The sequence below is a fragment of the Notothenia coriiceps genome, unplaced genomic scaffold, assembly GCF_000735185.1.
Source record: "Notothenia coriiceps isolate Sejong01 unplaced genomic scaffold, NC01 NC01_scaffold00027512, whole genome shotgun sequence".
NCBI classification, from domain to species: domain Eukaryota; kingdom Metazoa; phylum Chordata; class Actinopteri; order Perciformes; family Nototheniidae; genus Notothenia; species Notothenia coriiceps.
In genome coordinates, this window is record NW_011360213.1 from 2817 (window position 1) to 9169 (window position 6353).

Below are 6353 nucleotides of genomic sequence, written 5' to 3' on the forward strand. Positions count from 1 at the left end.
AATTTTCCAAATGTTCAATTTCTTGCAGTTTTTCGATCATGTACTCAAGGCACTTTGAAAATTAGCAATTGCACAAATATCTGAGACAATCTGACAGGGTAATACAAGTTAATTCAGTTTAGTTTTTAATATTAAACTCTTCCTTTAAGTTTGAATTTGTATCTGGAGGCTGACAGAGAAATAATTACATTTCCTTATCTGAATAATCCCTGAAAACTCCCCGGGTCATTTTTTAAGTTCTTGACTGTAAAAAGATAGATCAAAGTAAAACTATATATATTATAACATACACACACTCAACACACACATCTGAACTGTTCAATGATTCAGCATAATCAGTATCCTGTAAATATAAATAACAAGAGAGCTGAACACCTGTGTTGTATTGATGGTCACCTCAAAATATCCAAATATTAACAAATGATGTAATGTTGGGTTGGACTTTGAGTAAAAAAAATAAAATGTAATAATAATGTGGAAAAACATGATTTTGAGGTTCAACCCATCGTTACATTTTTGTTAATATGAGTTTTGTTTTGCGGTTGTTCACATTTCTGTAACAATGTTCAGAAAAAAAGTCTATATTTCTAAAAGACGAACATTTTTCTAAGTTATTTGTAAAGAGATTGTGCATTTTGTTGTGGAGCTCTTTGTTTGTGTGATTGTGGTTATCGTGTTTGTGACACTACAATAAAATTGCCATAACGGACATGCATACATTTCATTCTTACCTCGTGACTTAATTTCATCACTCAGTACTTTGGGTTTTTAACTTTTGAGTTTGAAGCTTCAAGTTTGGCATCTTGCTGCCGCCATCTTGTTTGTTTGCTAACCAGAAGTGAACCAGAGGATAAAGCGAAGTACAACCAAAGGCTGAAAAAGGAACATTTTTAGGGGAAAAAAACATTAGTTACATTTTATTTTCGGAAACATACCGTGAAAATAATTAAGTTGTAAGACGAGAACATGAATGGGCCCGAAAACACGAATAACACAGCGGTAGCAGCGGTAGCAAAGTAGCGCCGCCCTTAATCCTGGTTACCCTGGTTTATTGTATATTTTAAGTTAAAAGGGACCAAGAGACTGAGAGTGGTGCAGTGATGACAAATAATATATTTCATTCATCGAATCAAGAAGACAAGAAGCTAATTTCGTTTTAGATTCATGCACCACTATAAATATAAAAATATCCTGTTTGGAAGAATTGAAACTAGAATTTGAGACCCTAAACTCATCAGGAAGAGTTTGGGTATTGATTCACTAATTATTTGAGCAGTAAGGTCATTTCCTTAAAGTGCACCTATCATGCTATTTTTTTTCTTCTCAAAAGTGCTGATTTGGGGTATAAAGCTTTAAAACAAACACAAATAAATTGATAAAATAAAAAAGGAGGGGGCTGAGCTCATGCGGGACCCGGCAGCTACTGTCTAAACTAAACACTGCCGTGATGAAACGCCATATCATGGATTATCAAGGATTATTTCTGAAACAGTATGGAGCTCGAAGGCTTTCTCTCTTGCTTCTTCACACACATGCTCTCCAGTACAGGTTAGCTCTGAGTGTTAGCGATGCTAATGTAAACACCGACCATAATGTAGGCTGGCTTTACACCCGCGGCCCTATCAGAAACGTTGCTATCAGAAACAATGCCCGACTGTTTTGGACGTAATATGGTCGGTGTTTACATTAGCATCGCTAACACTCAGAGCTAACCTGTACTGGAGAGCATGTGTGTGAAGAAGCAAGAGAGAAAGCCTTCGAGCTCCATACNGCCCCGTCTAAGACACGAGTGTTTCGTCAACTTAATGTCTTGCTTAAAATATACTTCTGCATACAGTACAGTATGTGACACTGTGAGTGTTGCACGGCCAGATACGGCTCAGCTGACTCAGATAAGGAAATATATGATATATTATGATGTGATATGAATGATAATGGGACACATCGACGTCTGCACTCACAGTGCCGCGGACTGTAATGTTACTTTGATCCGGTTACTTGTGTTGTGGCAGATATTTAATTAAGCTTTCTTAACGCTAATGTTATAATAGTCAGATTGCTCTGAAGATGGGAGGTGATATTCTATTAATGTTCACGTTCACAGTCAGTTGATTTTTGCCGGCCGTCTTTCCTGCAACGACAGTTTTTCTGCAGTTCCTTGTAATATGACTTGATAGCTTTAAACTCCGCACACTGAGCTTTGATTGGTCAGCAGGCGGTGCTTTCACTGAGTTGATCTCTTATCCTTGAACCTAACCTGCTCCGGAGCAGGTTAGCCGTTCAGCACAAGTTACCATGGAGATCTAGCCCGGTAAAAAGAGAACCAGCGTCGTAGGACCGGAAACCCAGAGTTTCCCCTGAAGCTCGCTAAACGAAAATCCGGCTTCGTAGTACAGGCCTCTGGTCTCCTTTGAACTAGAGGAGCTCATTGCCAACCTCTAAAACATCTCTTTCAGACTTGTTAAAAGTTAAAGCTCTCTGAACCTTTTTAATATATTTGACTTTATGAGGACACAAGACCGAACTAGCCAATTCAAGTTGGGTTCAGGCACATTAGAGCCAAATAATTCTGCTGTATAGATGATTTTACTGAAGCAGAACCAGAGCTTTCTCACAGTTTCCCCTTGTGTTGTTTGATGTGCAGACGCAGGGTCTGGGCACCGCTCTGAAGATCCTGTTCTCTGAGAAGGAGATCCAGAACCTCCCGGAGCACAGCCCGTCTAAAGGCTTCCAGCTGACCCGGCAGGAGATCGTGGCCTTACTCAACGGGTTCGGCAGGTAACATCGCTGCTCTCAGTCAAGAACAAGAAACTCAAGAACTAGCATTTTTTTTTTTTAAAGTGAAGGCTAATTGGTCCTCTCTCTCTCTCTCTCTCTCTCTCTCTCTCTCTCAGGTTGTCCACCAGCATTCAGCAGCTGCACAGTTTCCGCCTGCTGTTGAAGGACAACAGGTAACAGCAGGTGATCTCACCTGGCCAGTAGGAGGCTCCGCCCCCAGAGACCTGCAGGAGTCTAATCCAGCCAAGAAAAAGGCCTTTTTCATGGACATCAGGATCAGCAGTGAACCATTAACACCTTCTTCTTCTCCTTTCTATACATCTTCCTCCTCCTCTTCCTCCTCCTCCTCTTCCTCCTCCTCCTCTTCCTCCTCCATCTGGCAGGTCTTGAATGTTAACTCTCGCCCCCTCTTGCCTACGTCAAAAACTCCCAACGTTTTTCTTCTTCTTCTTTCTGCTGTAAATCTTGTCGGCCATTGACAAACCTTTTCCATTGTTTTATTCTGCTTTGATACGTTGACCTGTAAAATCAGCAGGTGTTCTGTGGTGTTGGTCAAAGCCGGAGGAAATGATCCATAGTTTGGAAGGAAGTGACGAAACTGACCAAATTTGACATGACAGACTTGGAACGCCGGGACCTGGAAGTGTGTCCAACAGGAAGTGAATTGAATGTTTCTTTCCTGCTGACCCCGCCCTCTGCTGACATCACACCCTGTTGGATTTGCACTCACGTGAACCCGAGTCAAACCTTTTATTGTAAGGATGTAGAAATGCTTTCTCCTGAGAGAGGACTCAGTCTAAACGGTTTTCCAGATAAAAGTGAGTCTGAGGATTATGCTGCCTGTTTGTTTTTTTTCGTTTTCCTTTTCCTTTGATCATCTTCTCCGGCGTTTTTTGCTCGAAGCCTGAGGATTTGGACCAATCTGCTTGAGTTTACCATCTCAGGCTTTACACATGTCGGCTCGCTAGAACATTGTGTGCGTGTGTGTGTGTCTGTGTGGATCAACAGTTGCAGCTATAAGATAATGGACTATGACTTGATTCCATTGCTCACCTTGATACTGTAGCAGATCTTTGCTCTCTTTCGATAATAGCTAATAATTGTAAGCTTAGTTTTTTGATGAGTCATGTTTCTGTCTAGTCGCTGCCTTGTGTTTTTGCAAAGCTGACGCCTCCTTTTCTTCTGCATTTATTTTTGCTTCGGCCATGTTGTCTTAAAGCACACCTTGAATCAAGAGAGATTTATTTAAATATAAAAAATAGAGTTATTAGGTGTTCTTTAGAGTTTATTTCACGATGTTTATTTCCACAGAAGAGACCCAGGAGGTGTGATTGCACAGGGATGAGAGGATTGGGTTTAAAGGAGCGGCTGCAGATCAGCAGGAGGCTGGAGGTGACTCACAATGTTTCAGGAGCCTCTAGGAGGGAGAGAAAAACAACTTTAATGTGCAGCGCTCTGCAGAAACATTCTCCTTAAAGGATGAGTCTGTCGTTATTCTTTATCTAAATTCTTACAGATTGTCTCTTAAAATGTTATGACTTCCTTTCTTTGACGTCTACAGCTCTAGCCCAATTGGATCATGAGGACGTAAATCTTTAAAAAACTGATTTTTGATTTGATTTTCTCAAACAGGAGGAAATAGTGATTTTGTTTGGGACTATGTTATAGTTTTGAATGTAAAAGGATCTCTGTGGCACAGAGGGAGAAGATAAATCATGATTTGATGCAAACACACAATACATGTTAGGAGATACATCCATTTCGAAGTTGTTGTTTTTTTGGATTTGTTGGAAAAATATAGAATATCACCAAACTTTTACTTCAACTAGGTGTTTAACCCTGAGAGAGAGAGATATCTTTGAAACAACATAGAATAACTTTACACTGTGAACAACCTGTTTAAATAGTTACAGTTGGTAAGCAACGTCAAACAAGCAAAGGACTATTTGGTGACGTACGCCATGTTTTACGGAGTCTGCAGTAGATTTTGGAATAATGGGTAAAGCTGCAACAACCACAGCTGAATATCATAGGCTGACACACCTGTCAATCAAACAAAAACAGCTGTTTCTTATGCTTAACAAAATATATGAAGTCTACTATTCTTACACCTTACTCGGGACCTATTATGCTGTTTGGGGTTTTCCCTTTTCCTGTAGTATGTTATATATTTTTTGTGCGTGTAAATGGTCTTCTAAGCTTAAAATCCAAAAGTTTTAAGGGGCGGGACATCTCTAAGCGGTTGACCAATCACAACAGTCGGCCAGCTAACCAATCAGAGCAGACTGGGCTCTGGTTTCAGACAGAGGGTGAAAAGAGGTGCCGTCACTCTTCAGCTGTGGTTGTTGCAGCTTTGTGGTCTGCTAATAAAGTTGTATACAATGGCGACGATGGATTTATGAGGCAATTTTACAGATTATTCAGATTCCTGTCGATATAGTTTTTTTTTGTTCAGCAGTGAAAGCATAAAGTGGACCAAAGAGTTTTAAGTTGCCTACTTTATTTATGTGTTGTTTGTTTGTGATGCCCAGAAAGTGTTTATGTTTTAGTTTATTAATTATTAAATTGGTAAAAAAGAGACGTGATATTACACGTTATCAGATATATTTAAGGTTTTTTTCTGGTCATATAGTTTAAGAGGATTAGTCTAAAGTACTTTAGTATATGTAATTGTTTAAAAAATTACAATTTTTTAAAGTTTAATATTAATCGTTAAGTCCCATCTTCTGCTTTAATGCAATTTATATTTATTTTTGATTGAGGCGGCACACATGTTAAATTAAATGCCTTCTTTCATTTTCTGTCATATAATCCAAGATTTTGGAAATTAATAAATGTTTTTCTTTTTATTGAATTACTTAATTTTCTATCATGTACCAGAAATACACAAGTCACACGTCATACATAGATCGAGAAAAGATGGGTTTTCAAAAATAAATACACATCTGATTTAATTAATATTATTACATTTCACAAGCAGGCATTCAGTTTTTGATCAAATACAAATGATTTCCCATTTTCTTTGCTTCGATAAAAGTACTCTTATATTAAATAATTTAGTCTGATTTCTTTGTTTCTGTTTGGGATTGAGACAGGAATGTGTGTCCGTGTGTGTCTGTGCGTCCTCTGAGCCTTGCATGCCTTCCAGCAGCCGGACGTCCCGTACACTCGTCAGCCTTAAAACTAAATTGCGATTTAGGAAAGAGACAAACCTTCTTCAGACCTTCAGGCTCTTCGTGTCGGGATCCAAACCTGTAGAGTTTTTTTTTGTAAAAGGAAGCAGCTTTCTTTTGTTTTGCTTACAGATCTTTAAGAATATTTGCACCATGTTGATGTGTGTACCTGTTGAGTATATTTATTTGAAAAGAGGAATAAATATTTCTGGACATCACTGAATTCTTTTTGGTTATTTATTATTGTTGCTTTTAAAGGGGACCTATCATGCAAAATGCACTTTTTGATGTCTTTTATACATAAATATGTGTCTCCGGTGTGTCGGGGAACTCACGCAGCGTCAGAAAATAAAACCCTTTCTCTTTTCCTCCGTACCCAAATATTTGAAAAACAGGGGTACA

At 38.9% G+C, this 6353-nt stretch overlaps 1 long non-coding RNA gene across 1 annotated transcript; it reads left to right on the forward strand.

Annotated features, from left to right (window-relative positions):
- The first annotated feature begins 2645 nt into the window (after positions 1-2645).
- LOC104957638 (uncharacterized) lies at positions 2646-6169 on the forward strand. Its single transcript, XR_799685.1, has 2 exons — positions 2646-2778; positions 2895-6169. It is a non-coding gene; the product is annotated as an uncharacterized lncRNA (long non-coding RNA).
- Positions 6170-6353: the final 184 nt, after the last annotated feature.